Here is a 24205-nt window from a genome sequence, read left to right as displayed (position 1 = left end):
GAAGGGAGGTAAGGGGGAGGGGAGAGGGAGTTGAGGAGGGTAGGGGGAGGCGGAGGGAGGGCGGGGAGGGGAAAGGGGAGGGAGCGGCTGATCACCCGCCTGACTTGCCATAAAATGTAGAGGGATCAGGAGGGGGTATTGTAGCGAAGATTTACTGAGGGAGGGAAGGGGGATATTAAGGCAAGGTGGTGGAGGCACGAGAACCAGGGGAGGGAGGGAGGGACGAGGAGGAAGGTGGTGGAGGAAGGAGAACTAGGGGAGGGAGGGAGGTGCGTGGTGCAAGCAAGGGAGTGAGGGATGAGGAGGGAGGAAGGAGGGAAGGGAAAGGGGACAGGGTAGGGTGAGAGTGCAGATGGCTGAGGGAGAGGTGTTATGTGGGTGTCTGAGGCTTGTAGAACCACTCTTCAGGTCTGTGTGGATTGTAGAACCACTCTTCAGGTCTGTGTGGGTTGTAGAACCACTCTGACCAGGTCTGTGTGGGTTGTAGAACCACTCTTCAGGTGTGTGTGGGTTGTAGAACCACTCTCACCAGGTCTGTGTGGGTTGTAGAACCACTCCTCAGGTCTGTGTGGGTTGTAGAACCACTCTGACCAGGTCTGTGTGGGTTGTAGAACCACTCTTCAGGTCTGTGTGGGTTGTAGAACCACTCCTCAGGTCTGTGTGGCTTGTAGAACCACTCCTCAGGTCTGTGTGGGTTGTAGAACCACTCTTCAGGTCTGTGTGGGTTGTAGAACCACTCCTCAGGTCTGTGTGGGTTGTAGAACCACTCTCACCAGGTCTGTGTGGGTTGTAGAACCACTCCTCAGGTCTGTGTGGGTTGTAGAACCACTCTGACCAGGTCTGTGTGGGTTGTAGAACCACTCTGACCAGGTCTGTGTGGGTTGTAGAACCACTCCTCAGGTCTGTGTGGGTTGTAGAACCACTGGAGGGTCTCAAAATTTACTTCCATGTGCCCGAATTATTGGTTCTCCGATAATCTTTAAGTTGTTACCAGATATACTTATCTATAATCAATTATTAAGGTTAATGCCTTCAGTACGACGGTACGATCCCTGAGCACGACGGTACGACCCTTGAGCACGACGGTAACACCCTTGAGCACGACGGTACGACCCTTGAGCACGACGGTACGACCCTTGAGCACGACGGTACGACCCTTGAGCACGACGGTACAATCCTTGAGCACGACGGTACGACCCTTGAGCACGACGGTACGACCCTTGAGCACGACGGTACGACCCTTGAGCACGACGGTACGATCCTTGAGCACGACGGTACGACCCTTGAGAACGACGGTACGATCCTTGAGCACGACGGTACGACCCTTGAGCACGACGGTACGACCCTTGAGCACGACGGTACGACCCTTGAGCACGACGGTAACACCCTTGAGCACGACGGTACGACCCTTGAGCACGACGGTAACACCCTTGAGCACGACGGTACGACCCTTGAGCACGACGGTAACACCCTTGAGCACGACGGTACGACCCTTGAGCACGACGGTACAATCCTTGAGCACGACGGTACGACCCTTGAGCACGACGGTACGATCCTTGAGCACGACGGTACGACCCTTGAGCACGACGGTACGATCCTTGAGCACGACGGTACGATCCTTGAGCACGACGGTACGACCCTTGAGAACGACGGTACGATCCTTGAGCACGACGGTACGACCCTTGAGCACGACGGTACAATCCTTGAGCACGACGGTACGATCCTTGAGCACGACGGTACGACCCTTGAGCACGACGGTACAATCCTTGAGCACGACGGTACGATCCTTAAGTACGACGACGTAACCTTTGACCTCTGACCCTTAAAGATCAGGTTAATGCCAAGTCACTGTCCACACACGGATCACAGCGTCCTGTTTAAAAGACGTTTTTGGAAAAAAAAAGAAAGAAAAAAAAATTTTTTGTTGTATCCTAACTTCCCATTAGGTCATCTAGATATTTTCCCTTCCATAAACCATGGGGGAAAAAATCTAAATCCTGTATAGCCATCTAAACCCACACGAGTTCACGAGGCTTGAGATAATGGCTCGGTTCGATCCCCCACCACCAACCCACAGGATTTTCTGGAGTTCTTAAATTTGGCGAAGCCGCGCTCTCACTGTGAGAGGTCCAGCTCCTCACTCTCTCACTGTGAGAGGTCCAGCCCCTCACACTCTCTCACTGTGAGAGGTCCAACCCCTCACACTCTCACTGTGAGAGGTCCAGCCCCTCACACTCTCTCACTGTGAGAGGTCCAGCCCCTCACACTCTCTCACTGTGAGAGGTCCAGTCCCTCACACTCTCACTGTGAGAGGTCCAGTCCCTCACACTCTCACTGTGAGAGGTCCAGTCCCTCACACTCTCACTGTGAGAGGTCCAGCCCCTCTCACTCTCTCACTGTGAGAGGTCCAGCCCCTCACACCCTCTCACTGTGAGAGGTCCAGCTCCTCACACTCTCTCACTGTGAGAGGTCCAGCCCCTCACACTCTCTCACTGTGAGAGGTCCAGCCCCTCACACTCTCACTGTGAGAGGTCCAGCCCCTCACACTCTCTCACTGTGAGAGGTCCAGCCCCTCACACTCTCACTGTGAGAGGTCCAGCCCCTCACACTCTCACTGTGAGAGGTCCAGCCACTCACACTCTCACAATCACCAGGTCGGTACACAGGCGGTCTCATAAACCCGTCTCACATACTGGTGAACACTTCTCACCAGTGAGCCACCGAGGACGGCCCACCTCTGCTCACAAACGAGGACGGCCCACCACTGCTCACAAACGAGGACGGCCCACCACTGCTCACAAACGAGGACGGCCCACCACTGCTCACAAACGAGGACGGCCCACCACTGCTCACAAACTCACGAACACGGACGCGCAACGGCCACTGGAATGGAGGGATAATGGGGAGGAAAAACAACATTATGGAAAAGCTCCATACGGGGGGCGCAGCGTGATGCCCATACGAAGCAATACTCATGTCTGCAAACATATCTTTACTACAACCTTGTCTATAAGCAAACAAAAAAGGATCAATAAAGATCACAACGGCCTCAGAACTTATTGCAGATCCTCAGGTTGTGATGGCTCGAACACTGGAGGAGGAGGAGGTTGTAGTGGTGGTCACAACAGGAGGAGGAGGTTGTAGTGGTGGTCACAACAGGAGGAGGAGGAGGAGGAGGTTGTAGTGGTGGCCACAACAGGAGGAGGAGGTTGTAGTGGTGGCCACAACAGGAGGAGGAGGTTGTAGTGGTGGTCACAACAGGAGGAGGAGGAGGAGGAGGAGGTTGTAGTGGTGGTCACAACAGGAGGAGGAGGAGGAGGAGGTTGTAGTGGTGGTCACAACAGGAGGAGGAGGAGGAGGTTGTAGTGGTGGTCACAACAGGAGGAGGAGGAGGAGGTTGTAGTGGTGGTCACAACAGGAGGAGGAGGAGGAGGAGGAGGTTGTAGTGGTGGCCACAACAGGAGGAGGAGGTTGTAGTGGTGGCCACAACAGGAGGAGGAGGTTGTAGTGGTGGTCACAACAGGAGGAGGAGGAGGAGGAGGAGGAGGAGGTTGTAGTGGTGGTCACAACAGGAGGAGGAGGAGGAGGTTGTAGTGGTGGTCACAACAGGAGGAGGAGGAGGAGGAGGAGGAGGTTGTAGTGGTGGCCACAACAGGAGGAGGAGGTTGTAGTGGTGGCCACAACAGGAGGAGGAGGTTGTAGTGGTGGTCACAACAGGAGGAGGAGGAGGAGGAGGAGGTTGTAGTGGTGGTCACAACAGGAGGAGGAGGAGGAGGTTGTAGTGGTGGTCACAACAGGAGGAGGAGGAGGAGGTTGTAGTGGTGGTCACAACAGGAGGAGGAGGAGGAGGAGGAGGTTGTAGTGGTGACCACAACAGGAGGAGGAGGTTGTAGTGGTGGCCACAACAGGAGGAGGAGGTTGTAGTGGTGGTCACAACAGGAGGAGGAGGAGGAGGAGGAGGTTGTAGTGGTGGTCACAACAGGAGGAGGAGGAGGAGGAGGAGGAGGTTGTAGTGGTGGTCACAACAGGAGGAGGAGGAGGAGGAGGAGGTTGTAGTGGTGGTCACAACAGGAGGAGGAGGAGGAGGTTGTAGTGGTGGTCACAACAGGAGGAGGAGGAGGAGGTTGTAGTGGTGGTCACAACAGGAGGAGGAGGAGGAGGAGGAGGTTGTAGTGGTGGCCACAACAGGAGGAGGAGGTTGTAGTGGTGGCCACAACAGGAGGAGGAGGTTGTAGTGGTGGTCACAACAGGAGGAGGAGGAGGAGGAGGTTGTAGTGGTGGTCACAACAGGAGGAGGAGGAGGAGGAGGAGGAGGTTGTAGTGGTGGTCACAACAGGAGGAGGAGGAGGAGGTTGTAGTGGTGGTCACAACAGGAGGAGGAGGAGGAGGAGGTTGTAGTGGTGGTCACAACAGGAGGAGGAGGTTGTAGTGGTGGCCACAACAGGAGGAGGAGGTTGTAGTGGTGGCCACAACAGGAGGAGGAGGTTGTAGTGGTGGCCACAACAGGAGGAGGAGGTTGTAGTGGTGGCCACAACAGGAGGAGGAGGAGGAGGAGGAGGAGGAGGTTGTAGTGGTGGCCACAACAGGAGGAGGAGGAGGAGGAGGAGGAGGAGGAGGAGGAGGTTGTAGTGGTGGTCACAACAGGAGGAGGAGGAGGAGGAGGAGGAGGAGGAGGAGGTTGTAGTGGTGGCCACAACAGGAGGAGGAGGAGGAGGAGGAGGAGGAGGAGGTTGTAGTGGTGGTCACAACAGGAGGAGGAGGAGGAGGAGGAGGAGGAGGTTGTAGTGGTGGTCACAACAGGAGGAGGAGGAGGAGGAGGAGGAGGTTGTAGTGGCACCATCTATCTTGGACACACACGCACGTCGCGTTGACCGCCGACCTGGTTTGACCTCTTGCCTCATGCAAGGGGATCGTTAAAGTTATCAAATGGAATCACATACGACCTCGTCTCCTTACCATCTCAGGTCAAGACTCATAATCTCAGGTCAAGACTCATAAAATACACTTTTGAGTTGTGGTGGCTTAAAGGACTTCCCCCATTGGCTAACTCACTCGAACCCATTTCTAATGGCTACCAAGCAATGCCCTGTGTGTGTGTGTGTGTGTGTGTGTGTGTGTGTGTGTGTGTGTGTGTGTGTGTGTGTGTGTATGTGTGTGTGTGTGTGTGTGTGTTCCCAGAGGACAATGCATCAGGTCAGGTCAGGTCAAGACCAAGACTTGCTAGGTGGGGGGGGGGGGGAAGATTGCCAGACTCACTCCAACCCTTGTGACCCGACCCCCCCCCCCCCCCAGCTAATAGACTTAGTCTTCTTCCCTGGGATGGTATACACACACACACACACACACACACACACATAACTCTGGTGAAATGATGATAATAATAACAACAATAATAATAATAATAATAATATTAATAATAATAATAATAATAATAATAATAACAAAACTAATGATGATGATGATGACAATAATAATGACAATAATAATAATAATAATAATGTAAGTAAATCGTTTTCAAAGACACACAGACAGTCGTCTATGCTTCGTGGTAGACAGACAAACAGACAGTCGTCTATGCTTCGTGGTAGACAGACAGACAAACAGACAGTCGTCTATGCTTCGTGGTAGACAGAGAGACACACAGTTGTCTATGCTTCGTGGTAGACAGACAGACACACAGTTGTCTATGCTTCGTGGTAGACAGACAGACACACAGTTGTCTATGCTTCGTGGTAGACAGACAGACACACAGTTGTCTATGCCTCGTGGTAGACAGACAGACACACAGTTGTCTATGTCTCGTGGTAGACAGACAGACACACAGTCGTCTATGCTTCGTGGTAGACAGAGAGACACACAGTTGTCTATGCTTCGTGGTAGACAGACAGACACACAGTTGTCTATGCTTCGTGGTAGACAGACAGACACACAGTTGTCTATGCCTCGTGGTAACAGACAGACACAGACAGACGTGTAACCCGCATAACGACAGACGACCGTCTACCCCTCTTTACGACAAGCAGTTGTCTACCCGTCTACTCGGCACAATGACGTACAGTCATCTACCCCAGCATAACGACAGACATCAACCTACCCCGTCAATACGACAGGGTATAACGGGCCCGCGTACAAGACGCGTATAAAACATACGCCGATGTGCGCTAACATCCCACGAGGTCAAGGGTCGTTAATGGTGTGATGACCGGGCCAGTATCTTTTGAGGTAGACACTTCAGGTGGTAAACAAGTAGTTTACTCACATCAGTACAGCTATTTCCGGGGAAATTGGCGTGGGCGAACGACAGCAAACAAGGTGAAACACTGAAGGCAATGCATACAACCCGCCGCCGTAAACACACCAGCAAACAACTTACGGGGAAGTGGATAGGAAGCAGCAATTGGTAAACACTGGAGTAAACAGCAGTCAACATACCAAGCAGTAAACATCTGCCAGCACCTCAGACGGTAAACAAAGATCACCTGAAGACCAATACACAATGTGGTGGGGATTATAGGCAAACAGGACGATCAAGACTCTGAGCAGTAAACAATCAGGACGATTAAGACGCTGAACAGTAAACAATCGGACGATTAAGACGCTGAACAGTAAACAATCGGACGATTAAGACGCTGAACAGTAAACAATCGGACGATTAAGACGCTGAACAGTAAACAATCGGACGATCAAGGTTATGGGACAGTAAACAATCAAGACGATCAAGACTCTGAACAGTTAACAATCAACGCTGAACAGTAAACAATCAGTAGTAAACAGTAAACAATCAGGACAATCAAGACTGAACAGCAAACAATCTGATTAATCAACACTCAGGACCGTAAACAATCAACTCTCAGGACTATAAACAATCAGAACAATGAACACTAAGGAGCGTAAACAATCAAGACGGTCAACAATCAGGACAGTAGACAATCAGGACAATAAGACTCAGGAACGTAAACAATCATGACAAACAATACAGTAAACAACCAGGGCAATAAGACTCAGGAACGTAAACAATCATGACAAGCAACACAGTAAACAACCAGGGCAATAAGACTCAGGAACGTAAACAATTAGGACAATAAGACTCAGGAACGTAAACAATCAACACTTAGGCCAACAGACAATCAGGAAATCAACAGCGGCAAACAGTAGGGACGACAGACATTAAAGACCATAAACAATACCATACACACTCTGGACCATATAAACAAAACCATACACACTCTGGACCATATAAACAATACCATACACACTCTGGACATATAAACAATACCATACACACTCTGACCATATAAACAATACCATACACACTCTGACCATATAAACAATACCATACACACTCTGGACATATAAACAATACCATACACACTCTGACCATATAAACAATACCATACACACTCTGGACCATATAAACAATACCATACACACTCTGGACCATATAAACAATACCATACACACTCTGGACCATATAAACAATACCATACACACTCTGGACCATATAAACAATACCATACACACTCTGGACATATAAACATTACCATACACACTCTGGACCATATAAACAATACCATATACACTCTGGACCATATAAACAATACCATACACACTCTGAACCATATAAACAATACCATACACACTCTGGACCATACAAACAATACCGTACACACTCTGGACCATATAAACAATACCATACACACTCTGGACATATAAACAATACCATACACACTCTGGACATATAAACAATACCATACACACTCTGGACCATATAAACAATACCATACACACTCTGGACCATATAAACAATACCATACACACTCTGGACCATATAAACAATACCATACACACTCTGGACCATATAAACAATACCATACACACTCTGGACATATAAACAATACCATACACACTCTGGACCATATAAACAATACCATACACACTCTGGACATATAAACAATACCATACACACTCTGGACCATATAAACAATACCATACACACTCTGGACCATATAAACAATACCATACACACTCTGGACCATATAAACAATACCATACACACTCTGGACCATATAAACAATACCATACACACTCTGGACCATATAAACAATACCATACACACTCTGGACCATATAAACAATACCATACACACTCTGGACATATAAACAATACCATACACACTCTGGACCATATAAACAATACCATACACACTCTGGACTATATAAACAATACCATACACACTCTGGACCATATAAACAATACCATACACACTCTGGACTATATAAACAATACCATACACACACTGGACCATATAAACAACACCATACACACTCTGGACCATAAAAATTGAAGACCATACACACTCCGGACTATAAACAATACCATACACACCCAGGATCATAAAAATTCAAGGCCATGAGAGCACTGGGTAAATTCTAAGGTGTCACATTTATCATTTATAATGATAATAATAATAATGATAAACTGGGATATAAACTTTAGTAGTTTGTCTTATTTACGTGGTCCGTGTCCTTGAGGCAAGATGGAGGACCACCAGTGGCTCTACGGGGGTACCGGTCTCGAGAGAAGGTGGGTGTACCACCAGTGGCTCTACGGGGGTACCGGTCTCGAGAGAAGGTGGGTGTACCACCAGTGGCTCTACGGGGGTACCAGCCTCGAGAGAAGGTGGGTGTACCACCAGTGGCTCTACGGGGGTACCAGCCTCGAGAGAAGGTGGGTGTACCACCAGTGGCTCTACGGGGGTACCGGTCTCGAGAGAAGGTGGGTGTACCACCAGTGGCTCTACGGGGGTACCAGCCTCGAGAGAAGGTGGGTGTACCACCAGTGGCTCTACGGGGGCACCGGCCCCGAGAGAAGGTGGGTATACTAGGGTTTGTGATCTCGAGACAACATAGGTGTACCTAGAAAGTCACTACGGGGTTTATGGCCTCGAGACATGATGGGTGTACCATGGGTGAGTCTATGGGGTTTGTGGCCTCGAGACAAGGTGGGTGTACCATGGGTGGGTCTACCGGGTTTGTGGCCTCGAGACAAGGTGGGTGTACCATGGGTGGGTCTACGGGGTTTGTGGCCTCGAGACAAGGCGGGTGTACCATGGGTGGGTCTACGGGGTTTGTGGCCTCGAGACATGATGGGTGTACCATGGGTGGGTCTACGGGGTTTGTGGCCTCGAGACATGATGGGTGTACCATGGGTGGGTGTACGGGGTTTGTGGCCTCGAGACATGATGGGTGTACCATGGGTGAGTCTACGGGGTTTGTGGCCTCGAGACATGATGGGTGTACCATGGGTGGGTCTACGGGGTTTGTGGCCTCGAGACATGATGGGTGTACCATGGGTGGGTGTACGGGGTTTGTGGCCTCGAGACATGTGGGTGTACCATGGGTGGGTCTGTGGGGTTTGTGGCCTCGAGACATGATGGGTGTACCATGGGTGCGTCTACGGGGTTTGTGGCCTCGAGACATGATGGGTGTACCATGGGTGAGTCTACGGGGTTTGTGGCCTCGAGACATGATGGGTGTACCATGGGTGGGTGTACGGGGTTTGTGGCCTCGAGACAAGGTGGGTGTACCATGGGTGGGTCTGTGGGGTTTGTGGCCTCGAGACATGATGGGTGTACCATGGGTGAGTCTACAGGGGTTTGTGGCCTCGAGACATGATGGGTGTACCATGGGTGAGTCTACGGGGTTTGTGGCCTCGAGACATGATGGGTGTACCATGGGTGGGTGTACGGGGTTTGTGGCCTCGAGACATGAGGGTGTACCATGGTGGGTCTACAGGGTTTGTGGCCTCGATACATGATGGGTGTACCATGGGTGAGTCTACGGGGTTTGTGGCCTCGAGACATGATGGGTGTACCATGGGTGGGTGTACGGGGTTTGTGGCCTCGAGACAAGGTGGGTGTACCATGGGTGGGTCTGTGGGGTTTGTGGCCTCGAGACATGATGGGTGTACCATGGGTGAGTCTACAGGGTTTGTGGCCTCGATACATGATGGGTGTACCATGGGTGAGTCTACGGGGTTTGTGGCCTCGAGACATGATGGGTGTACCATGGGTGGGTGTACGGGGTTTGTGGCCTCGAGACAAGGTGGGTGTACCATGGGTGGGTCTGTGGGGTTTGTGGCCTCGAGACATGATGGGTGTACCATGGGTGAGTCTACAGGGTTTGTGGCCTCGAGACAAGGTGGGTGTACCATAGGTGGGTCTGTGGGGTTTGTGGCCTCGAGACATGATGGGTGTACAGCCTCATTGAATCTTCACCCCCACAAGCTGGGCTGGGCCCACTTGGATGGGGGTCGTTGATCGACCAAGCTGTTGGAAGCCTCAGCCAGACTCAGGCGCCACACACACAACCTGGCTAGTACGTACACGTTGTACGTGTACAGTACACTACGGAGCTTCTCTACCGTGCATCCCAGGCTGTTCGTGATGGCACACGGCATTGTGGTGGTCAAGTGTCTTGGTCCCAGGTGTTTAGTGTTCCTCCTCTTCGTGCATGAAGCCACTTTGGATTTAAGTGACTTTAGATTTAAGTGACTTTGGATTTAAGTGACTGGATTTAAGTGGTAGTGGTCCAGAGTGTTCCAGGGTGTCGTTCAAGTGGGATGTTATCTTCGAACTCACGTCGGGAAAACATAATGTCCAGGATTTGCCAGGTATTTGTGACCACACACACCTCTCCCCAGTCTACGTTCCAGGCAGTACAAACCCCAGTGTTTGTGAGCTGTGTCCAGGAACTTCAAGTTATTTTACGACACTGATATGGGCTGTGGAAGATGTCGGGGCACTAACCCACGATCCCGCCCTCATTGTAGGGTGATACAGAAGTGTGGCTCACCTCTGTGTCACAGTCGGAGACAAGAGCGAGAAACAGCAGCGGTGCAAGTACATTCCCTTGTGGGATTTCGATTTCTTTTTTTACCATAGAGACGCGTGTTGTGATCTCATGTTGTGACACAGAGACGCGTGTTGTGATCACATGTTGTGACATAGAGACGCGTGTTGTGATCACATGTTGTGACACAGAGACGCGTGTTGTGATCACATGTTGTGACACAGAGACGCGTGTTGTGATCACATGTTGTGACACAGAGACGCGTGTTGTGATCACATGTTGTGACACAGAGACGCGTGTTGTGATCACACGTTGTGACATAGAGACGCGCGTTGTGATCACATGTTGTGACACAGAGACGCGTGTTGTGATCACATGGTTGTGATCTGTTATGAATTCACATATCTCCCAATTCTATTTTTCCCCCCCAGTTATTCCCACCTTTCTATGTCCTGCAATACCATGGCCACGTGTGTCAAATGCTTCTGCAATAATGCACTCAGCTGGCCTAAGACCCTGGGACTCTTTGCAAGATGGAAATGACGTGTGATGTTAATAAACATCGGTCGATGGTATATTTCTTTGGGACTCGCTTCGCTTCCCTCTTTGTAGAGTGAGTGGGGCGATGTAGGTCAGGTCCAGACTCTGGAGTGACGCCCCAAGCTAGACCGCTTCGCCAGGAGTTACTGGAGTCCGTGTGTGTGTGTGTGTGTGTGGTGTGTGTGTGTGTGTGTGTGTGGGAGAGCGCGCGTGTGGGGGTGTGGGTACGTATACTTTCAATGGCCCTCTCGAAGTCTTCCGTGTTGTGAAGACGATATTTGCCGTGTGCACTTGAAGGAATCACTGTTTTACGAAGAAGTCTGTTGGGTCGTATATACTCTTTTCTTTAATGTCTTTCCTTCGATGAATAACGATCCAGAACTGGTTCTTTGAAGAACCTCACTGATCTTTTGGTAGTCGTCTGTCAATATATCGTCTGTTGCCAGTGGGTCAATGGAGTCTGTCTGCGATCTTGGATTCGCGTTTTCCACGAATCAAAGTATTTTGCATTATTTCTGATTTCATTTATAGTATTTTGCATTATTTCTGAATTATTTATGTTTTTTTTTCGCCTCTTTTTCTGTGTCTAATAATTCACTTCACAGCTTTCCTTTCCTTCGCTGGGTAAGTTGTGGTTCATTTAGAAGATGAGCCGTTCTTTTTCTCCACCTGTAAAGTGCTCATTCTTCCTCATTCTAACCTCGACCTATTGGTCCATTCTCGTAGCTGGTGTGTGTGTGTGTGTGTGTGTGTGTGTGTGTGTGTGTGTGTGTGTGTGTGTGTGTGTGTGTGTGTGTGTGTGTGTGTGTGTGTGTGTGTGTGTGTGTGTGTGTGTGTGTGTCTGGATTTCCATGGGGGGCGGGGGTCATGTCAACTGCATGTCCCTCCTCCTCCTCCTCCTCTGTTCTGGCACTTGAGAGGTGTTCCATTGTGTGGCAGACATCTCAGTGATCACATCCTCCCAGGTTTTCTTTTTTCATTCACTGTTAAAACTAAAGTTTATGAAAACATCTCCACTGTCTCGTGTGTTCTGACTAAGTGGTTCACCATACCAGGTGTGCTGTTCCTTCCAATCAGGCAGTGGCCAGAGTCTACGATGGTTGAGGTAGCAGTATGGCTGAGCCCACATGATCTGGGAGCAGTAGGTCTACAATGTTATATCTTCTGGTTGTGTTGTGATTTCTCGGTTTAGGGAGAACTTCTCACAGTGTCTGAATATCTCCTTTTACTTCTTGCTGCTGTTCGACCCAGCTGATATCATTGCCAGTGTCTTCCGCTCCGATGGTATGTATGGTAGGGCTGACCTTCTCCCTATACGACCTGACCTGACCTGGGCTGGGCCCAGCATGAGAAGATCATTCTATGTTTTCTCATCTGTGCCGTAAACTCACGAGGTTTGGCATCATATGGAATGTATAGATCAATGCAATGACCGGGTTCGAGGGGGGTTGTTTTCAAAATCTTTTGGACAACGAGGGCTTCAACCACGACATTATTTGAGGACAACCACGACATTATTTGAGGACAACCACGGCATCAATTAAGGACAACCACGACATTAATTTGAGGAGTCTAGTTCTTATGAGTCGACCATATACACTGTAACAACTCCTCCTCCTCCTCCACTTGATCGACTCCTGTCGCATCTGTCCAGGTTGTAAATAGGGATCCACACTTCACTCTTCATGTGGTCTTCTGTGTGTGTGTGTGTGTGTGTGTGTGTGTGTGTGTGTGTGTGTGTGTGTGTGTGTGTGTGTGTGTCCCAAATCCTGCACAAGACAGTCCAGCAAGCCACCACCTGTCGCCTGGGATGTCATACATCCCACGTGAGAGAGTCGTGTGGGTGTACACCTGGGGGTGTGACCTCTCTGGGGGTAGGTTGTGACCCCCAGAGGCAAGAGAGGGGGGGGGAGGAGAGGAGGCCCCCCCCCCCCTGGCCCAGCCTCACAAGACCAGGATGAAGTAGATTAACACAACCACATCTGATCCACTACATCATACACTGTATCCCATCAGGTTAATACACGCTGGCGAATAGGTACAAAGTCGAATAGGTACAAAGAAGAGGTACAAAGTCGAATAGGTACAAAGAAGAGGTACAAAGAATAGGTACAAAGAAGAGGTACAAAGTCGAATAGGTACAAAGAAGAGGTACAAAGAATAGGTACAAAGAAGAGGTACAAAGAATAGGTACAAAGAAGAGGTACAAAGTCGAATAGGTACAAAGAAAACATTGATGACTGCTATCAATATTATGACCAGCGATGAAAAGGGGGGGGGTTCAATGCAAGGTCGAGTATACTTACAATCTGGATATATCACAGGAGATATATCCGAGGGTATAACTCTGTGTTGTATGTTATCTCTCCAGGTAGAGTGTAGGTGGGGGGGTATATGATGGGTATGTTGCTACACATAACGGGGGCAAGAGGAGGACAAGACACAGTGCCACGAAACGTATAGCAAGCGTTGCCAAGTGGCACGGTGTATACTCCACCGTCCCTCGCAAGGTACACTCAGGGTACATCCGTACGGTACACCTAGGGTTCCCCATGCACGGTACACTTAGGGTACACACACACACACACACACACACACACACACACACACACACACACACACACACACGTACACATGACACCTCACCACTTGCTCAGGTACGTACATAACACCTCACCACTTGCTCATGTACGTACATGACATCTCACCACTTGCTCATGTACACATGACATCTCACCACTTGCTCATGTACACATGACACCTCACCACTTGCTCATGTACGTACATGACACCTCACCACTTGCTCATGTACGTACATGACACCTCACCACTTGCTCATGTACACATGACACCTCACCACTTGCTCATGTACGTACATGACACCTCACCACTTGCTCATGTACGTACATGACACCTCACCACTTGCTCATGTACACATGACACCTCACCACTTGCTCATGTACACATGACACCTCACCACTTGCTCATGTACGTACATGACACCTCACCACTTGCTCATGTACGTACATGACACCTCACCACTTGCTCATGTACACATGACACCTCACCACTTGCTCATGTACGTACATGACACCTCACCACTTGCTCATGTACGTACATGACACCTCACCACATTGGTCATCCCTCATGCAAACGTAATCCATCCAGGTAAGGTAATCCCTGAAGCTGAAGTAATCCCTCTTAATCAAGAGGTAATTTCTCATACTGAAGGTAATCCATCAAACTCAGGTTAATCCCTCAGGAGGTGAAATCCTTCAAAGTAATCCATGAAACTCAGGTAATCCCTCGAGTTAAAGTAATCCCTCAAGCCAAACACAACATTCGTGGTTGACTACATGCCGACCCACCCATCAGCCCCCCCCCCCCCTCACCCTTCGTCTTTTAAATGGGTGATGGTGATGGTGGTAGAAATGGGGGAGGAAGGGGGGGGGGAGAGGAGGAAGAGGGGGTCTCTAGATGTGGGAACACGAGATAGTAACACACTCACACACACACACAGACACACACACACACACACACACACACACACACACACACAGACACAATAAATAAATCGCACATCAAATGTAATCCACTTAAATTCCTTTCGTCAATGTAACTTCCTGTATGGTTTCTGCACTGACGGATTCTTTTAGCCAGCGTCACGCCACCTGGCCAGTCCCCCGGTGTGTGTGACGTGGTGGGTGACGCGTTACGGCGTCACACGCTCCACAGACACAAAACTCTTTACAGAATAAGAAAAAAAATTATATATGAATCAAATCTTTTTATGGCGAATAAGAAGATTAGATAGATAGATAAGTAGATAGATAGATGGATAGATAGGTAGAGAGAGAGAGAGAGAGAGAGAGAGAGAGAGAGAGAGAGAGAGAGAGAGAGAGAGAGAGAGAGATATTACCCCCCCCATCCCACATTGTCAGTGTACACACCAGCAATTACGTTAATTACTCAGACGCAAACAAGGGAATCAAATTGCCATTTTCTTTACAAAAAAGAAAAAAAAAACTAAAAATCATAAAACAAAATTCGTTTTCTTGTCATAAAAAAAAATTAAGAATCAATAGAAATAAAAATAAATATAATCCGAAAATAACTAAATGTGGAAATGTGTGGAGAGAAATTACATTTCCATTGTCCTAACTGATGACAGAGATAAGACGGGTTCGTTATCTGTAGGATATCAGCACATGATAACCACATGGTCATGAAACACACACACAAGATAACACATATATACATCACATATGGGACGTACTACATATTGATATCTGATGTAAACAATTTACCACAACGTACATATGATATCTAAGGTAAACAATATACCACAACGTATATATATATATATATATATATATATATATATATATATATATATGATGTAAACAATTTACCACATCGTAAACATATCTGATGTAAACAATTTACCACCACGCCCCGGGACTCGAACCCTGGACCATCAGTGTGGCGGTCAGCCCTTGGAGTCGGGGTTCGACCCTCAGGATTACATGGTGGCTATGGTACATATGTACGGTCCATGGGCACCGCCTGACATACCACCGGATTGGAGCGCATCCCGCGGGGAGATAAGATAACCTACAGGTCACTGAGTCACACAAGGAACCGTCGTGCTGGAGGGTCGTACAGTCGTGCTGGAGGGTCGTACCGTCGTGCTCAAGGGTCGTATCGTCGTATTCAATAGTCGTACCGTCGTGCTCAAGGGCCGTACCGTCGTGCTCAATGGCCGTACCGTCATGCTTAATGGCCGTACCGTCGTGCTGAAGGGTCGTACCGTCGTGCTGAAGCAGTGCAGACCAAACGTGCCACTGTGGTATCGCCGCGGTTTGATAAGTGCCAGCCAGCCAGACCCCCGGGCTGCTGCCACCCCACACCCCCCCCTCTCGCCCACCCCTTCCCCGTCAATTACCGTCAAAGTGGGCCGTCAAGATGACTTTACCTCCGTCAAGTGGCTGTCAACACGATACATTTCTTCCGGACGGGGTCTGTGACCAGGATGTGTGGAGGTGGGGGGGTTGCTATCAGGCCCCCGCGGCACAGCTGAGGCACAGACACACCGCCACGTCCCCCACAGGACGCCCCCCCCCCCTCGCACCAGACAGACACAGACAGACAGACACGCCCGCCAACACAGAGACAGGAGCAAGCTTCACAGACAACCTCACCTGCTCCCAGGAAGTCTGTACGTACAGTGCCACGTGAATATGTGACCCTGATATATTATAAGGTCAGGGCTGATATATGAACCTCACACACACACACATATATATATATATATATATATATATATATATATATATATATATATATATATATATATATTCCTATTAGTCCTCGGGGAAAGTGAAACACGATAAGTTCCCAAGTGCACTTTCGTGTAATAATCACATCATCAGGGTAGACATAAGAGTGAAATATAAGTCAGTTGATATACATCGAAGAGACGAAGGTAAGGACGCCATTTGGTAAACATGCGATTGTTCAAGACATATGTATATATATATATATATATATATATATATATATATATATATATATATATATATATATATATATATATATATATACCTACACATATGTGTACACCTGCAGACCCGTACACATCTGTATAACAACTACACACACCTGTACATATACAAACATGGATAAGAATAAAAAAAAGACAGATAAGACACGAGCGATAACAGATATACACGAGAGAGAGAGAGAGAGAGAGAGAGAGAGAGAGAGAGAGAGAGAGAGAGAGAGAGAGAGAGAGAGAGAGAGGATGTATGGCTGGCCACGCCTCCTTGGCCTGGGTTATCAGGGCCAAACCCAACACTACCAAACCTCCCTCCCTCCCTCCAACTCTCACACACTCACATACACACTCGCTCACACATACTCACTCACTCACTCACACATACTCACTCACACGTACTCATTCACACATACTCACTCACACATACTCACTCACACATATTCACACACACACACTCACTCGCACATACTCACTCACATACTCACACACACACACACACACTCACACACACACACACTCACCAGGAAGTGTGTGACGTCATGCACAGTCACCAGGAAGCGCTTGTGACGTCAAGTGGGAGTGCGTGACGGGGGGGGGGGTAGGATGGGCCCCCCCCCAATCCCTCTACAGCAGGGAGGCGGGAGGCTGTCGCCCCCTACAATAATACAACTATACAACATACAGTACCAGTGGCACTGCCCTGCAATAATACATCATACAATAGCAGTTGTATTCACTGGCAACCAAGGCCGCCATCCAATACAGCCAAGTCACGGAAGAAAACGAGAACGTGAATTATAATAATCTATATATATTTAGAAAACGACACAAGGTTATACCGTTTCATACGTATCTTATTATGTTTTGTCTAAGATCACCAAGGATGGTGGAGCTATGGTGCTACCATGATACATGGCACTGTAACCCTGAGGTATGGTGCTACCATGATACATGGCACTGTAACCCTGAGGAGGTATGGTGCTACCATGATACATGGCACTGTAACCCTGAGGAAGTATGGCATTACCATGATACATGGCACTGTAACCCTGAGGTATGGGGCTACCATGATACATGGCACTGTAACCCTGAGGAGGTATGGCATTACCATGATACATGGCACTGTAACCCTGAGGAGGTATGGCATTACCATGATACACGGCACTGTAACCCTGAGGAGGTATGGCATTACCATGATACACGGCACTGTAACCCTGAGGAAGTATGGCATTACCATGATACATGGCACTGTAACCCTGAGGAGGTATGGCATTACCATGATACACGGCACTGTAACCCTGAGGAGGTATGGCATTACCATGATACACGGCACTGTAACCCTGAGGTATGGGGCTACCATGATACATGGCACTGTAACCCTGCGGTATAGCGCTACCATGATACATGACACTGTAACCCTGAGGAAGTATGGCATTACCATGATACATGGCACTGTAACCCTGAGGAAGTATGGGGCTACCATGATACATGGCACTGTAACCCTGCGGTATAGCGCTACCATGATACATGACACTGTAACCCTGAGGTATAGCGCTACCATGATACATGGCACTGTAACCCTGAGGAAGTATGGGGCTACCATGATACATGGCACTGTAACCCTGAGGAAGTATGGGGCTACCATGATACATGGCACTGTAACCCTGCGGTATAGCGCTACCATGATACATGGCACTGTAACCCTGAGGTATAGCGCTACCATGATACATGGCAATGTAACCCTGAGGAAGTATGGGGCTACCATGATACATGGCACTGTAACCCTGCGGTATAGCGCTACCATGATACATGACACTGTAACCCTGAGGTATAGCGCTACCATGATACATGGCACGGTAACCCTGCGGTATAGCGCTACCATGATACATGACACTGTAACCCTGAGGAAGTATGGTGCTACCATGATACATGAGAAAGCACCAGTATAGAAGCGCGCACACACACACACACACACACACACACACACACACACACACACACACACACATATTTATATATACAAATCTCTGTCTGTCTTGGACAATCGCATGTTTATCAAATGGCGTCCTTGCTACGTCTCTTTGTTGTATATCAACTGACAGTTATATTTCTCTCTTGTGTCTCCCCTGATGATGTGATTATTACATGAAAGTGCACTTGGGAACTTATCGTGTTTCATTTTCCCCGTAGACTCATTGGAATATATATATATATATATATATATATATATATATATATATATATATATATATATATATATATATATATATACCCAGAAACACAACACCATTCAACAAATCATTTTATGCTGAAATTTCACCTAAAATCCTGTTACATCGCAAAAACAGCGACAAATAACAACACATACATCCACACACAACACAGCAACAAGTGACACAGCCCAACACACAACACGACACGACACGACACGTAACACATCACACCAAATATTTCACCCAGCGTTATCATGTTACTGGTAACAGTGCAACGTAACATATGGGTCCCACTACCATCCAGTATACACCAGACGGGGTCACTACTACCATCCAGTATACACCAGACGGGGTCACTACTACCATCCAGTATACACCAGACGGGGTCACTACTACCATCCAGTATACACCAGACGGGGTCACTACTACCATCCAGTATACACCAGACGGGGTCACTACTACCATCCAGTATACACCAGACGGGGTCACTACTACCATCCAGTATACACCAGACGGGGTCACTACTACCATCCAGTATACACCAGACGGGGTCACTACTACCATCCCGTACACACCAGACGGGGTCACTACTACCATCCAGTATACACCAGACGGGGTCACTACTACCATCCAGTATACACCAGACGGGGTCACTACTACCATCCAGTATACACCAGACGGGGTCACTACTACCATCCAGTATACACCAGACGGGGTCACTACTACCATCCAGTATACACCAGACGGGGTCACTACTACCATCCCGTACACACCAGACGGGGTCACTACTACCATCCAGTACACACCAGACGGGGTCACTACTACCATCCAGTACACACCAGACGGGGTCACTACTACCATCCAGTACACACCAGACGGGGTCACTACTACCATACAGTACACACCAGACGGGGTCACTACTACCATCCAGTACACACCAGACGGGGTCACTACTACCATCCAGTACACACCAGACGGGGTCACTACTACCATCCAGTACACACCAGACGGGGTCACTACTACCATCCAGTACACACCAGACGGGGTCACTACTACCATACAGTACACACCAGACTGGGGTCACTACTACCATCCAGTACACACCAGACGGGGTCACTACTACCATCCAGTACACACCAGACGGGGTCACTACTACCATCCAGTACACACCAGACGGGGTCACTACTACCATCCAGTACACACCAGACGGGGTCACTACTACCATACAGTACACACCAGACTGGGGTCACTACTACCATCCAGTACACACCAGACGGGGTCACTACTACCATCCAGTACACACCAGACGGGGTCACTACTACCATACAGTACACACCAGGCGGGGGTCACTACTACCATCCAGTACAGTGATAATCACTGTCTAATACACCAGAGACCTTCTGAAACGCGATCTTTCCACCTGTCTACTGACCTGATCCACCTACAGCTAACTCCACAGCTGACGAAGCCACTCCACCAAGCGTCTTATGTCTCTATCATCCAACTGTGGACCATCCCTCAAGCAATCCTCCATCACTCCCTAGTGAATACTGTCCATCTCTTATACTGTCCTCGCGCTGGCCTTTTCCGGGCACTTCCCCAGACCCCAGTAGACGAGGGGCAGTGCCCAGATGACACGCCTCCTCGGGGGTCTTAAGGGAGTGTACGTACGTCTGAGCAAGGACCAGCAGTTCTTGCTATCTTATTTCGTCTGTGTCTAAATGCCTAGATGCTTCCTTCTAGCAAGCATGCCTTGGTGCGGCCACATCCCTATGAAAAGAGACTGTTCGAACCCCTCCTCTCCCACCTACACCTCCCCATTACTCTCACTTCTATTAACTCCAGACTCTTTGAAACTCTCCTTAACTCTCACTTCTATTAACTCCAGACTCTTTGAAACTCTCCTTAACTCTCACTTCTATTAACTCCAGACTCTTTGAAACTCTCCTTAATTCTCACTTCTATTAACTCCTGACTCTTGGAAACTCTCCTTAACTCTCACTTCTATTAACTCCTGACTCTTTGAAACTCTCCTTAACTCTCACTTCTATTAACTCCTGACTCTTGGAAACTCTCCTTCACACTCACTTTCTCAGACATTTAGAATCTCACTAACTTCTCTCTCATCACCAGCATGGGTCTGCAGTGGTCAGTGTACTAAGTTCCCTAACGACCAGTTTACGCTCTGGTTGTTCGACTGCAGTGGTCGATGGTTGGTGAAGCGACTTCCTCCCTCCCTTCCTCCCACCTTCCCTTTTCTGTCAACACTGGTGTTCGTCAGGAGGCTACCTCATCACCTACTCAGATTTCCTTTTTTTCCTCTTTTCATCAATAATCTCAAGTCTTAACCCTATCTATCATTTTAGCGATGCTTCCACCTGACACACACACACACACACACACACACACACACAGGTGTATAGCATCTGTGTATGGCCAAGCGGTGTAACCCGGTTAATATAATGAATGCTGTCCAAATGTACAACCTCCTTGTACATCTGACACGTTCGAATCCCTCTCTTCTGTAAACAACCCCAACTCAACAACCCTCCCCCCCCCCCACATCATCATGCTAGGCCATACTAAACCAAGTCCTTCACTCTGCCACTGGGAAAGACTTATACATCCCGTTTTCTTTATAATCGTCTCTCTGTCTCTCACCACCAGGCAGTGTTTTCGCCCCCCAGTGTGAGGTGGCGTGTTCGCCCAGATCTGGGATGGTCCCAAGCCTCCATCTCTCTCGATTAACCAGAGTGGAATAATAATAAAAAAAGGCCATCCCATCTCACATCAGTTCTCCTGGCACCACCTGTCTCTCTCTCTCTCTCTCTCTCTCTCTCTCTCTCTCTCTCTCTCTCTCTCTCTCTCTCTCTCTCTCTCCACACACTCACTTCAACCCGACATGGCTTCGATTGGCACACCGTGCATGTCGGCCACTATTGCAAAACACCGAGAGAGAGAGAGAGAGAGAGAGAGAGAGAGAGAGAGAGAGAGAGAGAGAGAGAGAGAGAGAGAGAGAGAGAGAGAGAGAGAGACGGGCACCAAGATAGCAGGAATACACAGAAGTCAGCAGTAGGAAGCAGAGGTCAGACGACCACCGCACAGCCAGGCCAATAGCCAGCCAGCGACGACATGAAGAACCAGCAGCAGGGAAGGGGGGGAAGGGGGAGAGGGGAGGGGGAAGGGGAAGGGGAGGGGAAGGGGAAGGGGAAGGGGAAGGGGAGGGGAAGGGGGAAGGTCATCGTGAATGGGCCCAAGTCTTGATGACACAGCGTTGCCAACCAACGCCACCCTCACCCACAGTTCACCACCAGTTCCCTTGTAACGCTGCCACAACCACCCCTGTCTTACCTACCCACCTACATATGTATACTTACCCACCTACATATGTATATGTAGGTGGGTAAATATCTACTTACCCACCTACATATCTACTTACCCACCTACATATGTATATTTACCCACCTACATATGCATATTTATCCATCTGCAAATCTACTTACCCACCTACATATCTACTTACCCACCTACATATACATACTTATCCACCTACATATGTATACTTACTCACCTACATATTTACTTACCCACCTACATATCTACTCAACCACCTAAACTACATACCCATCTAGTTATCTACTCACCCACGTACTTCCTTCTTACGTAATAAACCTCTCTACTTACGCCCCCACCCAATTAACTACCCACTCTCTCCTCATCTACATACATACTCACCCACATATCAACTACTACACCTATCTACCTACGTATCTACTTCCTGGTCTAGCTATTTGTGGGTCTATCTACTTACCAGCTAACCTAACTACCACGTACGTAGGGAGGGGTACGAACAGCAGGGGTGGCTGGTCCCTTCAACACTCTGTCATACACGAATTCCTAACTCACCTGGACCCACCCCCAGAGTACAGTACCCACCACTGTATGCCCAGTGGACCCACACCCAGAGTACAGTACCCACCATTGTACGCCCACTGGACCCACCCCCAGAGTACAGTACCCACCACTGTACGCCCACTGGACCCACCCCCAGAGTACAGTACCCACCATTGTATGCCCACTGGACCCACCCCTAGAGTACAGTACCCACCATTGTATGCCCACTGGACCCACCCCCAAAGTACAGTACCCACCATTGTACGCCCACTGGACCCACCCCCAGAGTACAGTACCTACCACTGTACATCCACTGGACCCACACCCAGAGTACAGTACCCACCACTGTACATCCACTGGACCCACACCCAGAGTACAGTACCCACCACTGTACATCCACTGGACCCACCCCAGAGTACAGTACCCACCACTGTACATCCACTGGACCCACCCCCAGAGTACGAAGACCACCTCTCCGATGCCCCCCCATATCCCCCCCCCCCCCGAACCTGATTCACTGTTGGTCCAAAGATGATCTGGACGGCACTCACACTGCACGTACACCCGCTACTCACACTGCACGTACACCCGCTACTCACACTGCACGTGCACCCACTACTCACACTGTACGTACACCCGCTACTCACACTGCACGTACACCCACAACTCACACTGCACGTGAACCCGCTACTCAAACTGCACGTACACCCGCTACTCACACTGCACGTCCACCCACAACTCACACTGCACGTGAACCCGCTACTCACACTGCACGTCCACCCGCTACTCACACTGCACGTCCACCCACAACTCACACTGCACGTGAACCCGCTACTCAAACTGCACGTACACCCGCTACTCACACTGCACGTACACCCGCTACTCACACTGCACGTGCACCCACTTCTCACACTGCACGTACACCCGCTACTCAAACTGCACGTACACCCGCTACTCACACTGTACGTACACCCGCTACTCACACTGCACGTACACCCGCTACTCACACTGCACGTGCACCCACTACTCAAACTGCACGTGCAACCGCTACTCACACTGCACGTGCACCCACTACTCAAACTGCACGTACACCCGCTACTCACACTGCACGTGCAACCGCTACTCACACTGCACGTGCAACCGCTACTCAC

This window comes from Panulirus ornatus, chromosome 67, assembly GCF_036320965.1.
Source record: "Panulirus ornatus isolate Po-2019 chromosome 67, ASM3632096v1, whole genome shotgun sequence".
NCBI lineage: Eukaryota > Metazoa > Arthropoda > Malacostraca > Decapoda > Palinuridae > Panulirus > Panulirus ornatus.
This window is presented reverse-complemented; position numbering follows the sequence as displayed.